Genomic DNA, 23,292 nt, shown 5'->3' with positions numbered 1-23,292 from the left:
TAATCGGTTGATAGCAATTACATACAATAAACGTTGAATTAAATTATATGTAATAATCGGTTGTTTTAAGGTGATAATTATAATTGGTTGAATTGTGCTTTAATATTATTGAAAGAAATTACGTATAATAAATGGTGGATTGAATTATATGTAATATTCGGTTACATTAAGTTGATAACTATATTTGGTCAAACTGAAATTAAAATGATATGGTGAAATGTTGTATCGTAAACGGTTGAAATGTGAATGTTGGTTGCTATTTGGTATGTTATATGATGTTTTGTTTGACCCATTTCGGATATTTGTGTTCTCTTAACACTGTACTATATTGACTCACTTAGCTTATTCTAACACTTGTTCTTTGCTTGTTGGCTTTTGTGCATTGGGACAGACAGCTTGAGATGATGACTTGGTGAGGATGGGAACCATTGGGTAGCTTTATTTAGTATCTATAGTTATGATACCATCTGAACATGTTGGGTTTTCATCATTATGTTTTGTGAACTTCAATTTTGATGGGTTTGTTTTAACATGAAAGTAACATTTGTGATGTTTTTCAAATAATCTTAAAAGTCTTCCGCAACGTATTCTGTTAAATGAATGTTTAAAAAAAACTTGGTGAAAAATCACAATGTTACAGTATGTTATTGTATTGTTTCTTGAACTTAGTAAAATAGTGTATTGATTCACAAACTATACCTATTATAGTTTAAATATATGTTTGGTATGCAATGAAAGTCTTAGTAATTTAATAGTTTGAATAACACGATAAAACGATGAGATAGGTACCCTTTTGCTCGACATGTTACAAAAGGGTTAAAACTTTATTTAGATAAGATTATATTTGTATATGCAGAAGGCATATATATATATATATATATATATATATATATACATATATATATATATATATATATATATATATATATATAAAGATGTACTTTGGGAAAATAAAAGTATAAAACATTTGCAGTAGTTTGAAACACATTTTAAGATAGTTTGAATCAGTTGAAACAACTTTCGGTGCTTTAAAACTGTTTGAAATCTTTTGAAAGTTAACACAAAATTTCTCCATGTTTTACTTGTATTCAACCCCCTCCCCTCACCCCCCCCCCCCCCCCCAAAAAAAAAAAAAAAAAAAAAAAAAAAAAAAAAAAAAAAAAAAAACTTTGGAAAAATAGTGAAAACGATGGGGTATGAACTCACCTCTGATACATGTAAGGGCAAAATATGTTGTAATATGTCGAAAGTCGTGTGATAGTTAGTTTCGTATATTTTGTATGTATTTGCTAAGGCACCTTTTTAGACGAAGCGTAATGTATATATAGCCTTAGTATTTTTTGTACTTTCAGTCTCCTATAAATAGGAGCTGAACATAGAGTTTAGATAGAGATTTTTCACAAGTTCACTATCTGTTTTTGTACTCGTGTTCACTGAAAGTAATAGAGCTGAAACCAAATCTTATTTACTCATTGTGTTCATACTACTTTGTTAACTCTGATGTAACATCCAGATTCCCAGGTAACTTATTTTAAGTATATATCTTGAGTTTTAGGGAGGGACTCGGCGAGTAGGCGCTCAGACTCGCCGAGCAGGATCGCGAATACCAGAGATGTTCGGGTCTATCAAGACCACGTTGATCGAGACTTTTGATGAGCGGTACTCGGCAGTGACTGAGGCTACGGCTGCTGCAGCTACTACAGCGGTGGCTGCTGCTAGGCCTCAGGGAGGTGACTCGTTGTTGTTTTGAGAGTTCAGCAACACAAAGCCACCGGAGTTTGATGGGACGCAGGACCCAATCGCTATGATGAGATGGATTTCTGACATCGAGGGATGCTTTTACACATGTTCATGTCCGGAGCATCTGAGGGCACGGTTCGCGTTGAACCAGCTTCGCTTGGGAGTGCAGGACTGGTGGAAGTTCGTGAAGGCGAGCTTCACTCTGGCAGAGATTTCAAAGGTGGCCTGAGAGAGGTTCACCACCATGTTCAGAGACGAGTATGTTCCCCCAGTGGAGAGGGAACGGTTGGATCAGGAGTTCTTGACCCTCAAGTAGGGTACTACATCTGTTACTATGGTTACCAGGAAGTTTCATGAGAGGGCGATGTTCTACCCTGAGCAGGTGTTTACTGAGCAGGCACACATGAGCCGGTATTTGGGCATTCTGAGGAGGGATATCCGGGAGTTCGTATCAAACTTGACTTACCGGACATTTGCCAAGCTCCAGGCAAATGCCCGGAAGAGGGAGATTGAGTTGGAGACTCAGGCCAGGGAGGAGGCCGAGTCTCGAGGGATGGATCGGCGACCGGCACAGCCTCAGCCGGCAGCCAATCGGGCAAAGCCCACCGATTCGAGATCTGGAGGCCAAAAGGGCCGCACTTTCCGAAAGTGCGGCAAGGGTCATGAGGAGGTCTGTCGATCAGGTGCTTGCTACAAATGTGGCAAGGAGGAGCATATAGCCAAGGATTGCCCCAAGGGATTCATGGTTTGTTTTCATTGCGACCAAACGGTCCACCAGAAGGCCGAGTGTCCGCAGCTGCAAGGGACATCACAGGGAGCACAGCAGGGATCTGCCCCTGGCGTCGTACAAGCAGCTGAGGTTCAGTCGGTGAAGGCCGAGGCATCGAAGGCTCGCGGGAGAGCCTTCCAGTTGTTTTCATTGCGACCAAACGGTCCACCAGAAGGCCGAGTGTCCGCAGCTGCAAGGGACATCACAGGGAGCACAGCAGGGATCTGCCCCTGCCGTCGTACAAGCAGCTGAGGTTCAGTCGGTGAAGGCCAAGGCATAGAAGGCTCGCGGGAGAGCCTTCCAGTTGACAGTGGAGGAGGTCCGCGCAGCGCTCGATGTCGTGGATGGTATGTATTCTTTCATTTATTTATGTTAAGTTTAAGGTGTTGTGCTTATATCATTATATGCGTAGGTACTTTTCTTGTGAATTATGTACCTGCTTTGGTGTTATTTGAATCGGGTGCAAGTCGATCATTTATTTTCTTAGCATTTAGTCAGCACATCAGTATTCGACGAGAGGCGTTGAGTCGACCTCTGCGAGTTTCTATAGTTGACGAGCGAGCGGTGTATGCTACGGATGTGATTTGAGGATTTGTACTTGAGATCTTTGGTGTGGAGTTCCCGATAAATCTGGTCTCGATTGCAATGGGGGACGTGTGTATCATAGTGGGCATGGATTGGTTGAGCCGATTTGGGGCTGTTATAGACTGCGAGCATTAGTTGGTGACGATACGAGACCCTGGTGGGGGAGTACTTACGGTGTACGGTGAGGGTACCCGATGTGGGTCTGCATTTTGTTCGGCTACCTGGACGAGGCAGAGTTTACAGCAGGGCTGCAGCGGGTTTGTAGCCTATGTGATGGACACACAAGTGGCCGCTGGGAGGCCAAGTTCGATTGATGAGGTTCTGATAGTGCGCGAGTTGTCGGATGTTTTTCCCAAGGAGTTTCCGGGTGTGCCTCCCGAGAGGTAGGTAGAGTTCCGTATCGATTTAGTTTCGGGGGCAGCGCCTATCGCCAAGGCGCCTTATCGCCTTGCGCCGGCGGAGATATAAGAGTTATCCTCGCAGCTTCAGGAGCTGTTGGGGAAGGGTTTTATTAGAACGAGTAGCTCACCATGGGGAGCGTCGATCCTTTTTGTCAAGAAAAAGGATGGTTCACACCGGATGTGCATTGATTACCGGGAGTTGAACAAGTTGACGGTCAAGAACCGTTATCCTTTACCAAGTATCAACGATTTGTTCGATCAGTTGCAGGGAGCGTCTTGGTTCTTCAAGATTGATCTGAGGTCAGGATATCATCAGATGAGAGTGTGAGATGAGCATATCCAGAAGACGGCGTTCAGAACTCGTTATGGGCATTACGAGTTTGTGGTGATGCCTTTTGGTCTCGCCAATGCACCGAAAGCGTTCATGGATCTCATGAACAAGGTGTCCAGGCCGATGCTGGATCGGTCGGTGATTGTGTTCATTGATGATATTTTGGTGTATTCGAGATCTAGAGAGCAGCACGAGGAGCATCTGAGAGAGATTCTCAGGGTATTGAGATCAGAGAGGATTTATGCCAAATTCTCCAAGTTTGATTTTTGGTTACGGGAGGTCCAGTTCTTGGGACACCTCGTTAACCAGGATGGGATTTTGGTCGATTCGGCCAAGATTGAGGCGGTTATGAGGTGGGAGGTGCCGAGATCACCCACCGAGATCAGGAGTTTTCTAGGATTGGCCGGCTATTATCGGAGATTTATCTGAGATTTCTCCAAGATCGTCGTGCCTCTCACCAGGTTGACCCAGAAGGGTGTTGTTTTTTCATGGGGTCCGGAGCAGCAGACCTCGTTTGAGACACTTCGCCAGAGATTGTGCGAAGCCCCAGTGCTAGCCCTCCCAGAAGGGATGCAGGATTTTGTGGTGTATTGTGACGCATCGATATCGGGGTTGGGTGCAGTACTTATGCATAGGGGGCATGTGATAGCATATGCATCGAGGCAGCTGAAGCCTCATGAGACGAGGTATCCCACCCACGATCTGGAGTTGGGGGCAGTGGTGTTCACCCTCAAGATCTGGCATCACTATTTGTATGGGGTTCAATGTAACATATACATGGACCACAAGAGTTTGAAGTATTTGATGGACCAACCCAATCTGAATATGCGCCAGAGGAGATGGTTGGACGTGGTAAAGGATTACAATTGTGAGATCCTGTACCACCCGGGCAAGGCTAATGTTGTAGCTGATGCCCTGAGCCGTAGAGCGGAGAGCGCCCCGATTCAAGACATTTGTATGCGGTTGAAAGTGATGACTCTGGTGTCGGACACCATTCGGGAGGCCCAGGCAGAGGCCGTGAGACCGAAGAACCGTAAGAGAGAGTGGGTGATTGGGCAGGTATCGGAGTTCATTACCGATAGCCGTGGGCTTATGACCTTTCTGGGTCGGATTTGGGTGCCATATGCAGGCGGGACGCGCACCACTTTGATAGAGGAGGCGCATAGATCAAGATTTTCGATCCATCCCAGGGCCACTAAGATGTATTTGGATCTGAAGAAAGATTATTGGTGGCCCTATATGAAGAGGGATGTAGCATGGTTTGTTGAGAGGTGCTTGACCTTTCGTAGGGTTAAGGCCGAGCACCAGCGTCCGCATGGCATGTTGTAGCCACTTGAGGTTCCCCAATGGAAGTTGGAACAGATTTCTATGGATTTGATCACCAAGTTGCCGAGGACCGCGAGGGGTGTCGACGCGATTTGGGTGATCGTCGATTGGCTGACGAAAAGCGCTCACTTTCTTGCTATCAGTGAGAGCTCTTCTGCTGAGAAGCTGGCAGAGTTGTATGTGAGGGAGTTGGTATCACGACATGGAGTGACGATCTCGATTGTATCAGATCGGGATGTACGTTTCACTTCCAGGTTCTAGAAGAAGTTCCACGAGGAGTTGGGCACGAGGTTGCATTTCAGTACCACTTACCACCCTCAGACGGACGAACAAAGTGAGCGGATGATTCAGACGCTCGAGGACATGCTTCGGGCATGTGTGTTGGACTTTGGAGGGAGTTGGGACACGTATTTTCCGTTGGCTGAGTTTTCCTATAACAACATTCACCATTCGAGCATTGGTATTCCTCCCTTCGAGTTGTTGTATGGGAGGAGGTGTCGGACTCCCATCTGTTGGGGAGAGGTAGGGCAGCGAGTGATGGGCAACACTGAGATAGTGCTTCAGATGACAGAGCAGATACAACAGGTCAGGCAGAGGTTATTGACAGCTCAGAGTCGCCAGAAGAGTTACGTGGATAGGCGACGATCCAAGCTCGAGTTTCAGGTCGGAGACTTCATACTCCTGAAAGTGTCTCCTTAGAAATGAGTGATTCGATTCAGGAAGAGGGGAAAGCTGGGGCCCCGGTATATTGGGTCGTTCAGGGTGACAGCGAGGGTGGGTAGAGTAGTTTATCGGTTGGATCTACCTGCGGAGTTGAGTCAGATACATGATACCTTCCACGTGTCTCAGCTGAGGAAGTGTATAGCCGACGAGTCGGCAGTGGTACCATTGGAGGATATTCAGGTGGATACGAGCATGAATTATGTTGAGAGGCCAGTCACGGTGATGTATCGGAAGATCAAGTTTTTGAGAAATAAAGAAGTGCCACTGGTTCTGGTTCAGTGGCAGCATCGAAAGGGATCTGAGCTGACCTGGGAGCCGGAGGTGGAGATGCGGAAGTTTTATCCAGAGCTGTATGTAGAATGAGACTTCGGGGGCGAAGTCTGTTTCTGTTGGGGGAGAATTATAACATCCGGATTCCCAGGTATCTTATTTTAAGTATATATCTTGAGTTTTAGGGAGGGACTCGGTGAGTAGGCGCTTAGACTCGCCGAGCAAGATCGCAAATTTTGTCCAAATTAATGACCGGACTCGACGAGTCGATGAGTGGACTCGGCGAGTCTGCGCTGTTAAGTGAAACTCTAAATCTCAGGCCCTGAGCCCTATTTAAAGGCCCTTATGGCCGTCATTTGCGGCCATTACTCCCCTGTGAAAACCCTAGAGAGCAAAGAGAGCTTAGAGAGCATTTGGAGGCTAATTCTTCATCCTTTGGTGTGATCTTGCAAGAAGGAGTGGGGAAATCCAAGCTAGATAGATTGTGGAGCTTGGATCTATGTTGTTCACGCTGAGATTCACATTTTGAGGTACAAGTTCCTTCCCATTTCGTGTATTTTAGATTCCTTGAATCTAGGGTTTCCTTTGTGCCATTTTGAGTTGGATAGTGAAGCATTTGAGGTCCCTTTGGGTATAGATGATAGATTTGTACCTTGAGAGGTTCAAAAGGTCCCAAGCTTCCAGCTTTATGAGGTTTCATGTGAGCCTTGAGGGTTGAACCCCATTTTTAAGGTTATTTCTCCAATTTTGGTCTTATAAGCATTGCATGAACGTAAAGTTTGAACCTTTACGTCACTTTCAAGTGTTAGGAGGACGGATCGACTGATTGGTGAAGCAGATCTGACCTCAAAGGATCATTTGAGTGTTTTCATGGGAGAGACTCGCCGAGCCCATAAGGGACTCGACGAGTCGAGTCAGGTTGCCCCGCGATTCACGACCTGTGATGAACCATTGAGTGTAGGGTTGACTCAGCGAGTCGAGTGAGGACCAGGGGAAAAGAGGACATGCATGGACTCCCTGATTCGTAGGAGTGCACTCGACGAGTCTGGTCAAAGTTTGACACTTGACTTTTGTTGACTTTTAGGGTTTGGTCAACGATCGGACTTGTGGACCATTTGAATGATAAAATGGTCTTTTAGCCTTCTTAGGGGTCATGGAAGAGACTAGTCTAGCCGAGAGAGCCATTATTAATTTGAGATAATTGTTTATGTGTTTAGGTGGAGGCTAGATCAGTTGATACGTGTGCGAGATTATTCGAGATAGCCGAGGTGAGTCTTCTCACTATACTGTACCCGGAAGGGTACCTATCTGTGACCAGAAGGTATTATATGTGCTATATGTGCTGATATGTGATATGTATGTGTTATGTATGCAATGTATGATAAGGACCAGAAGGTCAAGATGATATGGACCAGAAGGTCAAGAGGACATGGACCGGAAGGTCAGGAGGTTACGGACCGGAAGGTCTACCGGGATTTGGGACGGAAGTCCCCTGAGACACTTGGACCGGAAGGTCCCACAGAGTTATGGCCTGGAAAGGCGTATGTGTTGTATGTGGTATTTTGGGGAACTCACTAAGCGTTATGCTTACAGTTGTTGTGTTGGGTTTTTCAGGTACTAGCGAGGACCGTGGATGGCTCAGGCGTGATCCATACACACTAAGAGGACTTTTGTATTTGATATCTTTTGAGATTCTGGGATTTGTTTGTTATGATGACATCGGATACAGTTGTTGGATATTGTTTTTGGTGATTGAAATTACGATTTAAAAATGAAAAATTGTTTTGAAAATTTACGCCGTTACATCTGATTTCATTTTCATTGTAACAACCAATAAGTGAGGTACTAGTTTTATTCATGTATTTTATAATTTATTTTTGGGCTTAATGGGATAAAGTTTTTAGTTTGGGCCCAAGTAGATGGACTAAGTTTTTGGGCCGCCCATAAGACGTACTTTGGGCGTAGAGACTCATAGGGGATTCTGGGGGCGCGCACACGTATGCGCAACATACCAGGCTTTACGCGCAGTGTACGTACGCAAGAACATGCGCAAGAACAAAACCCTAATTTTTAGGGTTTAAGGCATATAAATACCTTATTATAACTTCACCCCTGGCCTCCTTACCAGCCTCCACCCTCAGAGAAACCCTAAAACGTTCTCCTACCCCATTGTTGTGCATGTTTAACCTTTTGAACTCATTTTAGTGAAGAAATGAGAAGTTGGAGAAGAAACACTTGAGTAGCTTGAGCTCAAGGATTTGGAGCTAGTTCATCATTTGGAACCCAAAGAAGGTATAAAGCTCCTATCTTTCTTCTTAGAAGCATAGATCTAGAGTTTTGAGGTTTTGGATTTTTTTTAGGTCTAAAGGTTGGATCTTGGTCATGTAACTTCGAGTTTGAGCTCAAGGTTGCCACCCTTGGAGCTCAATGTATTCCTTTGTCCATAAAGTTGCAAGCTTTGTGGTTATTTTGAAGCCATGCAAAAGATTTGGTCACTTCCATGGAAGTTTATTGCTATTTTGAGTGTTGAGCTCATTTGGTGGGTTGCAAACTATTGGAACCCATTTTTTATAATGAACGGTGGATGTGGAAGAAGTAATCTTGAGATATAATCGTGTATAAAATATAAAGATGAAGAACATGATGAGAATTCTAAGAAGATGAGAAAAGGAAGAGAGATAATAATAATATTACATGAAGATCATGGTGGGAGAGAGAAACTCTCCCTTGGTGGGAGAGATCCCATCAACTCTCTCTCTCTCTCTCTCTCTAGAGATTACATTGGAAAAAGTAAGAAGTGGCTTTTTCTAAGATAGAGAATTTTTTATTAGATAGATTACTAGTAAAGTGACCACCTCTCCCTTTATTTAGGAGGGGGAGATAAAAATACACCAATAATACAAATAAAGGGAATAAATACAACCTAACTATCACTCATTATTTTAGATCATTTCCATGCTCCAACAATCTCTCCCTAAATGCTTACAAATAATGAGAGATACAATAAGTGATAAAAGGCTATATTACAGTAATCCGACTAGCAAGTGTGGTACTAAAATGAAACATAATGAGAACCAAAATGCTGAAATATCTCTCAAACTCTGAAGTGTCTGTGAAGTATGGAACTGGCCATGAATCTCTAAAATGAAGATCTTCGGCTTCAAAGCACCACCAATGAAGCGGTAAAAATAAGATCCAAATCTTCAAACCAGTCATAATCACCGGAAGAAGAAGGTCACCATGAGCAAGTAGAAGATCCAATAAAAGATACACGTCGGCTTCAAAAGTCTGAAAAACATCTCGAGTTCTCGAATCATAATACACCAAAAGAATAACCTAATAATAATGTGAAGCATCCATAAAATGAAGTCCGGATAAAAATAATGTGAATCCGAGGACATGGTCTAGCAATGCCAAAAAATTGATCCAAGGATCAAAAATAAGTGTCACGCTGCATTGCCAAAATAATCTTCGTCTTCAAAATATCACAAATCCAAACTCGAGAAATCATAAGAACTAAACCAGATGCGAACACAAAATCATCCTGTGGTAGAGTCTGAATAATAAATTCTTTGGAGCCGGTAAACATTTAGTAATGCCAAAAATTTGATCCGTGAAGACCAAAAATAAGTGTCATACCGCATCACTAAATAAATAATCGTCTTCAGAAATCCAAACTCAAACAATCATAATAACCAAATCCGGATGATATTCTCTCCCTATTTTAGATAACCAACGAGCGGATATCAAAAATCAACAAATCATCAGATGGAGAGTGTCGGATACCAAGAGTAAGGCTCTCCCTAGATGTATGAAGGGTCTCGATAAGATGCAAGATAATAGAGTAAAAGAGATACTCTGTGGTCACGAGATGGTGGGTGATAAAGTTGTTGAAGCTTGCTCGAACAAATACCAATGTAAGGAGAATCACCGCATGAAAAATATCCCTGTTGTGCCGAAAATATACCCAAATACCCAAACTGCAGTGTCGGAACTCTCGAAGTGGTCTTCAATAGCAACTAAAGACCAGATGCTCAAGATACATGATTCGTCAACCAAAAATTAAGAGCAACAAGTCATAAGATCTCATAAAGTGAAGAATGTGAAACAACTTTGTTGATCAATCGTCGTTACGGTGCAAGCATCACAAAGAATGATATGAAGTCCGACTGCGGTAGGAGTATTCTTCCAAATAATAACGGGCATGAAGTAAACTAATGTGACAATCCATAGGTAGGTTGTGGCAAAAATTGGTGTAAAAAATAATAATTGGTTATAACAAAAATTTAGTTAAATAAAAAAATTTGGTGTTAAAAAAAATAATTGGTTTTAATAAAAAAAAATGGTTTTAATAAAAAGGCTAAAATAAAAAATTGGTTTTAAAAGAAAATTTAATTGGCTGAAAAAAAATGGATAAAAAAATAATTAAAAAAAAAAACTAAAAAAAAAACGTTAAAAAAAAGCTTTTAAGAAGAAAAAAAGGGAAATGGTGGGGCGAAGTCTAAGAAGAGGGGAGGGAAGGGAGGAGAAAGAAAGAAGGTGCAAACGAGCCGAGCCGAGCCCGAGCCTGGCCAGGCTCGGCTCGGGCTCGTTTAAGTTATACGAGGCTCGAGCTCGAGCTCGGCTCGATTCGAGCTTTCTTTTACTGAGCTCGGCTCGAGCTCGTAAAGAATTATACAAGCTCGGCTCGGGCTCGGGCTCGGCTCGTTTGTCGTTGATGCGCCTAAATAAGCTTAAGCTCGGCTCAAGCTTGTTAAGAAGCTCGTTTACTAATACCCGAAATCCATAATTTCCTAAATATATTTTTATTTTAATATAAGAAAATAATAATAAATTATATTATATAAAGGCTCGTTTAGGCTCGCGAGCCTAATCGAGCTTAGTGACATAGGCTCGAGCTCGAGCTCGTTTAATAAACGAGCTTAATATTAAGCTCGAGCTCGGTTTGGGCTAGTTTAAAACCGGTTTCGAGTCGAGCTTTTAGCGAGCCGATCCCAAGTAGCTCGCGAGTAGCTTGGCTCGTTTGCACCCCTAGGGAGGAGGAGTGGTCGAAGTCAAGGAAGGGGCTGGAAGGAGGGGAAGATCCGAACGGGGAAGGTTGCGGTGGAAGGTGGGGCAGGTGCGGGTGAGGAGGGTACTGATGTGAGAGGGGTAGGATGGGTTTGGTTGCGGGTCGGACGATGGCTGATGGTGTGAAGGGACAGTAGCAACTGCGGTCCGAGATTGTGGATGACAGTTGCGGTAGAGCGAAGTTAAGGGAATGCCTGCGGACCGAGCTGAGGTCCGAGACATCGGTCCGAGCTGAGGTCTTCGGTCAGCAGGTTGTGGTCAGTAGGGAAGGGAAAGGAAGGCTACGGTCCTAGGCCGCGGATAGGGGTTGAGAGGACTTTGGATCTGGGCTGAGAAGGGGTGCTGAGAGGCTTCTTAGGAGGCTCCGGTAAGCAGTTTTTGGCTGCGGTTCCCGGGGATTAGAAGGGCAGAACAGGTGATAAAAAAATGTTATTTTTCATGAAAAATGGTACCGCAAAGACCATATATTCATATTTTAATAAGAGAAATATTTTATAAAGCATTTAAGTCAACAAGTGGGTCTTAGACAGACAAAAAGAGGAGTGTGCAGGAGGTTTTAAAGGACAAAAAGGTAATGAGATTGGACATAGTCACATGATTTTTACTTGGGAAGGCAAAAGTAATGGAGTACTCTTTTCCCAAAAGAGTAAAAAAGGACAAGTGCTTTTGTAAACACAATATTACGTCCAAACATCTTCAAATCAAAGATTCATAGCAACAAAAATACGAAAAACAAGAACTTCATACCCAAGAGAATAAAAGTTGCTGGGAAAAAAACTTCAATAAAAAGATCTCCACTTTCTTCAATAAAGATAAGCTCATTAATTTGTGTCTTCTCATCCAAAAATAAAAGAAGTTCATGGAGTACATCTTCAATCTTTTGGAGACCACAAAATTAATTTCTTCCCATTATCTTCATTTCTTCAGTAGCATAATAATAAGAACATGAAGAACATAAAAAATTCCAACAGGGAATTTGTGAGAACATTAAGATTATTTGTTATTTGATCCTCTATGTTTTAAATGTTTAAAACTTGCCCTCAAGTTTTGAAATTTATGTTTTATGATTAAAAGTTTAATTTAGACAATTTAAATTTCAAACCCTAGAATTTTACAAGTTTAAAATCCAACCCTATACTAATATAATATTACAAGATTAATATGTATATATGAATAACTAAAATGATAGTCTTACCGTTAGTAGGCCTCATTCACGAAGTCGGTCTATAAGGTGGGTATAAGGTTGCGGCCTATAAAATGGCGCTTAATGGGTGTACACTCACACCCATCGCTTGCTTGATCGGTGGAGGGTCGTGTAACAGCCCGGATATCCAGGTATCTTTATTGTTTTGATTCTTTTGTGTTTTGAGAGGGGACTCGGCGAGTTAGAGCTCAGACTCGCCGAGTAGGGTCGCGATTCTGGACGTGGGATTCGTCTGGACTCGGCGAGTCCAGGATATGGACTCGGCGAGTCCGCGTTGTTTAATGAAACCCTAATTTCTCGGGTTTGGGACCTATTTAAGGGGCCTTATGGCCGTCATTTGCACCCAACAGTCCATAGAGAGAAACCCTAGAGTGCTTTAGCGATTTGAGAGAGAAAGGAAGCATTTCTTGACCTTTGTGTGTTGTTTAGCAAAAAGGAGGAAGGTTCTAGCCAAGAGGAGGCAAAGGGGATTGCTATTCTGTGGATTTGAAGCTTAGATCTTCGATCTAGAGGTATGATTTCGGCTCATCTTCTGTTTTGTGAAGTATATTTGGTTTTAGGGTTTCTTGTGACCCTTGTTGGGTTGATTTGATGGCCAAATAGTCCCTTGCTAGTGATGAGGCTTTGGATCTGGATCCATAGAGGTCCAGAGAGTCTCATTCATCAAGCTTTATGGAGAGCAATGGAGGTTATGAGCTTGAGTAGTGATATTTGTTGATAATCCTTCATATATGGTCATATAGAGGTTGTATGAGCACCAAGTTTGGGGCTTTACGTGGTGAATCAGTCTAGGAAGGCCAGATCTATGAATTGTTGGAATAGATCTGACCTTAGAAGCGAGTTTGAGTGATTGCATGGCATGGACTCGCCGAGTCCGATGAGCAGACTCGGCGAGTAGCTTGAAGATTGCCTTGGACCGGCCAGTGAGTGATCCAGTCGAGTCATGGGTTGACTCAGTGAGTCAGGGCGAGTTAGAGAGGGTTGACAGGTGGACTGAGTCAAGCTGGGACTCGCCGAGTTGTTCTTGAGACTCGGCGAGTTGAGTCGGGGTGGCCCCGCGATTCTCCCAGATGGAACTCGTCGAGTCAGGGGAAGTACTCGACGTGTAAGAAGGGAATCCTAGGGAGTTGGCGAAAACGTCTAGACTCGCCGAGTCCGGTCAAAGTTGACCGTTGACCAGAGTTGACCTGTGTTTGACTTCTTAGGGATAGTCAAACTTAGAAGATAAAAGTGTTAATAAGAGATGTATGATGTTATAGGGAGATTGTAGCTCGGCGGATCGAGCACGAGTGACTTCGGGATTTGTTAGCTATCGATATTCACAAGGTGAGTCTTCTCACTATACTGTACCCGGAAGGGTTTGACTGTGTGACCGGAAGGTCGGATATGATATGAGATATATGTGCTATATGTGATAAGTTAATTGTTATACGTGCTATGTATGTTATGCTTAATGTGGGCCGGAAGGCATTATGTTATGGGCCGGAAGGCGACTATGTGATGGGCCGGAAGGCGTTATAATATGGACCGAAGGGTCGGCGTGGGTAGGACCGGAAGGTTTACCCATCAGGGACAGAAGTCCCCTGAGACACACGGACCGGAAGGTCAAGGCCTGGAAAGGCGTATGTGCGTAAGTTGTATTTTGGGGAACTCACTAAGCAATTATGCTTACAGTTGTTGTGTATGTGTTTCAGGTACTAGCGAGGACCGTGGGAAGGCGCCGGCGTGATCTGTACACACTGATAGATGATTTGTGATCTTGGGATTCATATGATTTGTATTATGATATGACACGTGGAATGTTTTTTCCTTGTTTTGATTGAAAACACTTTATTTTGAAATGAAAAATTTGTTGAAAATTTTACGTTGTTACAAATTGGTATCAAAGCCTTGGTTTGAGGGATTCGGGTGCACCTTCGGGCGTAACTGAACTCAAACCGAGGATTTGAGGAAAACTTTTAAAATAAAGGCATAAACTTTTATAAATGATTTTGTGGTAAACAAGAATGAAGCAGTGTGTACGATCAGTCAGCGCCCGAACTGTAAAGACCCCCAAAATACCTTACAATGTTATGTTAAGAGATATGATATGATGTGAATTGTTATGCATGCTAGAAGACTAGGTATTCATGATAGGACTAGAGTGGCCTGATTTGTGATGCCTTAGTCTAGGGAAGTCTGTGGAAATGAGATGCTTTGATAGCGAGCAGGTAGTTAGTGCATAACAAAAGTAGAGTACTCACGATCCGGGGTTTGGGGAGGAAGACTTGGGATGAATGCTGATGCGGTGCGGTCGGTAGTATTGGGCCCGTACTACCGAAGGCACCGGGTCAGTGGGCAACCCAAGTAAGAATCCCTAGATATCGGAGACTGAGTAAGGTTGCGTTATCGAGTAAGATTATACTCGATAGAGTCTCTGATAGTTTTATGTTGTATTTTAGAGACATCATGGTTGGACCACGCCACAGACCGAGTACGAGCGGTGTGAGTGACGAGGAGATTCGTCAGATGATTCATGAGGAGGTGGCTGCAGCGATCCGGGCTGAGATTCCGGAGATGTTTGGGTCTATTAAGACCACCTTGATGGAGACTTTTGATGAGCGGTACGCCGCATTGACTGAGGCTGCAGCCGCTGCAGCTACCGCAGCTGTGGCCGCTGCCAGGCCACAGGGAGGTGACTCGTTGCTGTTTCGGGAGTTCAGCAACACGAAGCCACCTGAGTTTGATGGGACGCAGGATCCGATCGCTGCGATGAGGTGGATCGCTGATATTGAGGGGTGCTTCTACACTTGTTCATGTCCGGAGCATCTGAGGGTACGGTTTGCTTTGAACCAGCTCCGTCTGGGAGCGAAGGATTGGTGGAAGTTCGTGACGGCGAACTTCATATTGGCAGAGATTTCAGCTGTGACATGGGAGAGGTTTACCTCTATGTTCAGAGACGAGTACGTTCCCCCGGTGGAGAGGGAATGGTTGGTTTAGGAGTTCTTGACCCTCAAGCAGGGTACTGATTCGGTTACGGTGATCACGCGGAAGTTTCATGAGAGGGCGATGTTCTGCCCCGAGCAGGTGTCCACAGAGCAGGCTCGGATGAGCTGGTACTTGGGTGTGTTGAGGAGGGATATCTGGGAGTTTGTGTCAAACTCCACATATCATACCTTTGCTGAGCTTCAGGAGAATGCCAGGAAGCGTGAGATCGAGTTGGAGACCCAGGCCAGGGAGGAGGCCGAGTCTCAACGGGGGGGACCGGCGGCCGGCTCAGTCTCAGCCGGCAGCCAAGCGGACTAAGTCCGCCGATTCAAGGACGGGAGGTCCGAAGGGCCGCACTTGCGGAAAGTGCGGCAAGGGTCACGAGGGGACATGTCGATCTGGTGCTTGCTACAAGTGTGGCAAGGAGGGGCACATCGCTAGGGATTGCCCCAAGGGGTTTATGGTTTGCTTTCATTGCAACCAGACCGGCCATCAGAAGGCCGAGTGCCCTCAGCTTCTTCAGGGATCCGCACCTGCTGCCAGGGCTGCTAAGACTCGACCGGTGAAGGCCGAGGCCCCGAGGGCTCGTGGGAGAGCCTTTCAGCTGACTACGGAGGAGGTCCGCGCTGCGCCCGATGTTGTGGCAGGTATGCTTTATTTCATGTATTTATTTTGATGTTGAGATGTTATGCTTATGTTATGATATGCGTAGGTACTTTCCTTGTGAACTCTGTGCCTGCTTTAGTGTTATTTGACTCGGGTGCGAGTCGGTCCTTTGTATCTTTGGCCTTTAGTCAGCATATCAGCGTTGGTCGTGAGCCGTTGAGTCGGCCTCAGAGAGTTTCTATAGCTGACGAGAGAGTGATTCGTGCCACGGAGGTTCTCCGGGGATGTGTGTTAGAGATTTTCGGGGTTGAGTTTCCGATTGATCTGATCCCTATTGCGATGGGTGATGTCTATGTCATTGTGGGCATGGACTGGTTGAGCCGATTCGGCGCAGTCATCGACTGCGAGCGTCAGTTGGTGACTATACGAGACCCTAGTGGGGGAGTTCTTTCGGTATACGGCGAGGGTACACGTTCGGGATCAGCCTTTTGTTCGGCCGCTAGGGCGAGGCAGTGTCTACAGCAGGGCTGTAAGGGTTTTGTGGCGTATGTGATGGATACGCGGGAGGCTTCCGAGAGACCGAGTTCAGTTGAGGAGGTTCCAGTGGTGCGTGAGTTTCCAGATGTTTTTCTCGAGGAGTTGCCGGGAGTACCTCCTGTGAGGCAAGTGGAGTTTGGTATTGATCTGGTTCCGGGGGCCGTGCCTGTCGCTAAGGTGCCTTATCGTCTTGCACCTCCAGAGATGCAAGAGTTATCCTCGCAGCTTCAGGAGTTGTTGGGGAAGGGATTCATTCGGCCGAGTAGCTCGCCGTGGGGAGCACCTATTTTGTTCGTCAAGAAGAAGGATGGTTCACACCAGATGTGCATTGATTACCGGGAGTTGAACAAGTTGACGGTCAAGAACCGTTACCCGTTACCGAGGATCGACGATTTATTCGATCAGTTGCAGGGAGCATCTTGGTTTTCCAAGATCGATTTGAGGTCGGGATATCATCAGGTGAGAGTGCGGGATGAGGACGTCCAGAAGACAGCATTCAGGACACGATATGGGCATTATGAGTTTGTGGTGATGCCTTTTGGGCTCACCAATGCCCCGGCTGTGTTCATGGATCTCATGAACAGGGTATGCAGGCCGATGTTGGATCGGTCGGTGATAGTATTTATCGATGATATTCTGGTGTATTTGAGATCTAAAGAGCAGCATGAGGAGCATTTGAGGGAGGTCCTTGGGGTATTGAGATCGGAGAAGCTTTATGCAAAGTTCTCCAAATGTGATTTCTGGTTGCGGGAGGTCCAGTTCCTAGGACATCTCGTCAACCAGGAAGGGATTCTGGTCGATCCGGCCAAGGTTGAGGCGGTGATGAGTTGGGGGGTGCCGAAGTCACCATCTGAGATCAGGAGCTTCCTTGGGTTGGCAGGGTATTATCGGAGATTTATCAAGGATTTCTCCAAAATCGCAGTGCCGCTCACCAGATTGACCCGGAAGGGTGTCGCATTCTCATGGGGTCCCGAGCAGTAGACCTCCTTTGAGACACTTCGCCAAAGGTTGTGCGAAGCCCCGGTATTAGCTCTCCCGGAAGGGATGGAGGATTTTGTAGTATATTGTGATGCATCGATTTTGGGGTTGGGTGCGGTGTTGATGCAGAGGGGTCATGTGATAGCATATGCATCGAGGCAGATGAAGCCTCATGAGACGAGATATCCTACGCATGATCTAGAGTTGGGGGCAGTAGTGTTCGCTCTCAAGATTTGGCGTCACTACTTGTATGGGGTTCGGTGTACGATATACACGGACCATAAGAGTTTGAAGTACTTGATGGATCAGCCCAACCTAAATATGCGGCAGAGGAGGTGGTTAGATGTAGTCAAGGATTATGATTGTGAGATCCTGTACCACCCGGGTAAGGCCAATGTGGTGGCCGATGCGTTGAGCCGCAGGGCGGAGAGCACTCCACTGCGAGATGTATGTTTGAGATTGACCGTGATAGCTCCGGTATTGGATGCCATTCGTGGGGCACAGGCCGAGGCTGTGCGACCGGAGATGCAGAAGAGAGAGCGGGTCGTTGGTTTGGTTTCAGAGTTCGTTACAGATGGACGAGGGCTTATGACGTTTCAGGGTCGGATTTGGGTACCGTTTGTGGGCGGTACGCGTATTACTTTGTTGGAAGAGGCTCATTGGTCGCAATTTTCAATCCATCCGGGGGCTACAAAGATGTATTTGGATTTGAGGAAAGAGTATTGGTGGCCCTGTATGAAGAGGGACATCGCCTGGTTTGTTGAGAGATGTTTGACCTGCCGCAGGGTTAAGGCCGAGCACCAGAGACCGCATGGCAAGTTGCAGCCATTGGAGGTTCCCGAATGGAAGTGGGAACAGATCATTATGGATTTCATCACCAAATTGCCAAGAACTACCAGAGGAGTGGATGCAATTTGGGTGATTGTGGACAGGTTGACGAAGAGCGCTCACTTCCTTGCCATCAGTGAGAGTTCTTCAGCGGAGAAGTTGGCGGAGATATATGTGAGGGAGGTGGTATCTCGGCATGGGGTGCTGATCTCAATTGTTTCGGACCGTGATGTGCGCTTCACTTCCAGATTCTGGAAGAAATTTCATGAGGAGTTGGGTACTAGATTGCATTTTAGTACTGCATATCATCCCCAGACAGACGGCCAGAGCGAGCGGACGATTCAGACGCTTGAGGACATGCTTCGAGCATGTGTGTTGGATTTCGGGGGTAGCTGGGATGCGTATTTACCCTTGGCAGAGTTTTCCTACAACAACATCCATCATTCGAGCATTGGTATGCCACCCTTTGAGCTGTTGTATGGTAGGAGGTGTCGGACCCCATTTGCTGGGGAGAGGTTGGGCAGAGAGTGATGGGCAGTACAGAGATCGTGCTTCAGACGACAGAGCAGATTCAACAGGTCAGACAAAGGTTATTGACCGCCCAGAGCTGACAGAAGAGTTATGCAGACAGACGCCGGTCCGAGCTTGAGTTTCAGGTCGGCGACTTCGTTCTCCTGAAAGTCTCTCCTTGGAAAGGAGTGATTCGATTCAGGAAGAGGGGCAAGTTGGGACCCCAGTATATTGGGCCATTTCGGGTGATTTCAAGGGTAGGCCAGGTAGCCTATCGTTTGGAGTTGCCAGCAGAGTTGGGGCAGATCCACGACACTTTTCATGTGTCGCAATTGAGGAAGTGTATAGCCGATGAGTCAACAGTGGTTCCATTAGAGGATATTCAGGTGGATGCGAGCCTGAATTATGCCGAGAGGCCTGTGGCCATCAGGGATCGGAAGATCAAGGTTCTGAGGAACAAGGAGGTACCTCTAGTGTTGGTTCAGTGGCAACACCGGAAGGGATCGGAGATGACCTGGGAGCCGGAGCGCGAGATGCGGGAGCAGCATCCGGAGCTATTTTCAGAGCGAGACTTCGAGGGCGAAGTCTAGTTCTAGTGGGGGAGAATTGTAACAACCCGGATTTCCAGGTATCTTTATTGTTTTGATTCTTTTGTGTTTTGAGAGGGGACTCGGCGAGTTAGAGCTCAGACTCGCCGAGTAGGGTCGCGATTCTGGACGCGGGATTCGTCTGGACTCGGCGAGTCCAGGATATGGACTCGGCAAGTCCGCGCTGTTTAATGAAACCCTAATTTCTCGGGTTTGGGACCTATTTAAGGGGCCTTATGGCCGTCATTTGCACCCAACAGTCCATAGAGAGAAACCCTAGAGTGCTTTAGCGATTTGAGAGAGAAAGGAAGCATTTCTTGACCTTTGTGTGTTGTTTAGCAAAGAAGAGGAAGGTTCTAGCCAAGAGGAGTCAAAGGGGATTGCTATTCTGTGGATTTGAAGCTTAGATCTTCGATCTAGAGGTATGATTTCGACTCATCTTCTGTTTTGTGAAGTATATTTGGTTTTAGGGTTTCTTGTGACCCTTGTTGGGTTTGATTTGATGGCCAAATAGTCCCTTGCTAGTGATGAGGCTTTGGATCTGGATCCATAGAGGTCCAGAGAGCCTCATTCATCAAGCTTTATGGAGAGCAATGGAGGTTATGACCTTGAGTAGTGATATTTGTTGATAATCCTTCATATATGGTCATATAGAGGTTGTATGAGCACCAAGTTTGGGGCTTTACGTGGTGAATCAGTCTAGGAAGGCCAGATCTATGAATTGTTGGAACAGATCTGACCTTAGAAGCGAGTTTGAGTGATTGCATGACATGGACTCGCCGAGTCCGATGAGCAGACTCGGCGAGTAGCTTGAAGATTGCCTTGGACCGGCCAGTGAGTGATCCAGTCGAGTCATGGATTGACTCAGTGAGTCAGGGCGAGTTAGAGAGGGTTGACAGGTGGACTGAGTCGAGCTGGGACTCGCCGAGTTGTTCTTGAGACTCGGCGAGTTGAGTCGGGGTGGCCCCGCGATTCTCCCAGATGGAACTCGTCGAGTCAGGGGAAGTACTCGACGTGTAAGAAGGGAATCCTAGGGAGTTGGCGAAAACGTCTAGACTCGCCGAGTTGCCCTTGTGCACTCGCCGAGTCCGGTCAAAGTTGACCGTTGACCAGAGTTGACCTGTGTTTGACTTCTTAGGGATAGTCAAACTTAGAAGATAAAAGTGTTAATAAGAGATGTATGATGTTATAGGGAGATTGTAGCTCGGCGGATCGAGCACGAGTGACTTCGGGATTTGCTAGCTATCGATATTCACGAGGTGAGTCTTCTCACTATACTGTACCCGGAAGGGTTTGACTGTGTGACCGGAAGGTCGGATATGATATGAGATATATGTGCTATATGTGATAAGTTAATTGTTATACGTGCTATGTATGTTATGCTTAATGTGGGCCGGAAGGCATTATGTTATGGGCCGGAAGGCGATTATGTGATGGGCCGGAAGGCGTTATAATATGGACCGAAGGGTCGGCGTGGGTAGGACCGGAAGGTTTACCCAGCAGGGACGGAAGTCCCCTGAGACACACGGACCGGAAGGTCAGGGCCTGGAAAGGCGTATGTGCGTAAGTTGTATTTTGGGGAACTCACTAAGCAATTATGTTTACAGTTGTTGTGTATGTGTTTCAGGTACTAGCGAGGACCGTGGGAAGGCGCCGGCGTGATCTGTACACACTGATAGATGATTTGTGATCTTGGGATTCATATGATTTGTATTATGATATGACACGTGGAATGTTTATGCCTTGTTTTGATTGAAAACACTTTATTTTGAAATGAAAAATTTGTTGAAAATTTTACGTTGTTACAGGTCGTTAGCCGAACGGGTAGGATAGGGCAACCTCATCCTCTCATTAAACGTATAATATGAAATACAAAGTAACTACATGCTTTTCAAAATTTCCCAATCCTAGTTACTTTAGGAAAAGTTAATTGAAGCAATCCCATGAAATTACACTTTGCACCCTTGCTAAGAAGTTAGTGGAGCGTGTGTGGTTTACCGGCACACTAATTGGTTCTAAGCAAAGGTGGCAAAGGGTGATTCATTGTTTATCATAGTTCGATGGAGCGTGTGTGGTTTACCGGCACATCGAATAGGTGATCGTTACAATGAAGGCACCATGTAAATTTGCATGGTATTTCACACCCGCTTTGTGATCCTCGGTATCCCAGTCACAAACAAGAGGGGCATATCGAGATTTAAACATGCCATTGAAAAGTTTCAATGAATCTCATCTAAACCTAGGAATTCTCAATACATTTAGAACTTAAAGCTATGTTTTGTGGTGGAGAATTAGTGAATCGTCATTCACTTACCTTCAAATTGTTTGCATGTTAGATTACGGCGTCCCTTTTCTAATATGTAAATATTGTTGTTAGATCCTAGCCCTAATTTTCTTATTGGGTGATAATTAGGGATTCATATTCTAATCTATCTTTGTCCTTTCTATTTGTAGATGTCGAACGCAAACAACGCTACTGCTAGTTCATTCACATTGATGAGCCTTTGTCAAAAGGTCACTTTCGATGGGACGAACTTTAGCGAATGGATAAGATACATTTGGACTATTGCTCGCTATGAGGACAAGGAGTATGTCCTCGATGAGAAGCTCGAGAAAATCAACCCTGAAATCGCTACTCCTGCTGAGATGACCGCTTTTGAAACTCACGAGCATGATGCAACGAAGGTACATTGCATCATGATAGCGACTATGAACTCCGAATTCCAAAAGTCCTATGAGGACATGTACCCGTACGAGATGCACCAAGACTTGTTGGAGAGATACCACCAAAACGGGAGACAAGAGCATTATGAGATTTTCACTAACATGATTTCCGCTAAAATGGGTCATGGAGAGTCTCTTACCGTGCACCTGCAAAAGATGCAAAGGTATGTCGACCGTCTTCGCAAGTTGAATGTTGACTTTGGGGAAGACTTGGCGATCGACATGGTGCTTCACTCTTTGCCTCCAAGTTACAATCAATTTAGGATGACCTACCACATGAACAAAGAAGAGGTCACCCTAAGCAAGCTCCAAGGTCTCTTGAGGGTCGCTGAGAGCAACTTCAAGGACAAGTCTGTTGCACCAACTCCCAATCCACCCGCTGCTCTTGTTTTGGCTATTGGACAAGGAAGGGGAAAGGAGAGGAAGGCTTCATCTAAGAACCATCGCAAGGTTATGTCCCGAGATGGTGCCTCTTCTAGTGGGACCAAAGTTGATCCTACTAAACCCTGCCCTAACCCAAAGGAGGCAGAGTGCCACCACTACCACAAGATAGGACATTGGAAGAGAAGTTGCCCAGAGTACCTGCAAGCCATCAAGGAAGGAAAGATCAAGCCGTCTTTCGCAGGTATATACACAATTAAATCTAACGATTCATCTCATGCTATTTCTTGGGTTCTTGATACCAGTTGTGGTTACCACATTTGTTCTAATGTGCAGGGACTAAGAAGAAATAGGGATGTGTAGTATGGAAGGATAAATCTAATCATGGGGAACAGAAGATCGTCGCCTGTGACCAAGATTGGAGTGTATTCTTTAGTGCTTAGGAATGGTTTATCTTTAGATTTAAACAATTGTTGCTATTCACCAAAAATGGCTAGAAACATCATTTCATTTCATGGTTTGTTTAGACAAGGTTTTAGATTTTCTTTTAATAATGAGAATGGTTCTGTTTTGGCTTATCTAAATGGTGTCTTTTATTTTGAAGCTATACCATGTAATGGAATTTATGAAACCGTTATGATTGTAGATAACTTAGGAAATGATGTTTTATGCATGGATTCTTCCAATAGTATGGATAGAGCATCCTTGTGGCATTGTCGTCTTGGACATGTCAACAAGAAGCGCATAGCCCAACT

The sequence above is a fragment of the Lactuca serriola genome, chromosome 7 (genome assembly GCF_051521515.1).
Source record: "Lactuca serriola cultivar US96UC23 chromosome 7, Lser_US96UC23_V15, whole genome shotgun sequence".
Classification (NCBI taxonomy): Eukaryota; Viridiplantae; Streptophyta; class Magnoliopsida; order Asterales; family Asteraceae; genus Lactuca; species Lactuca serriola.
Note: the sequence above shows the minus strand (reverse complement) of the source record.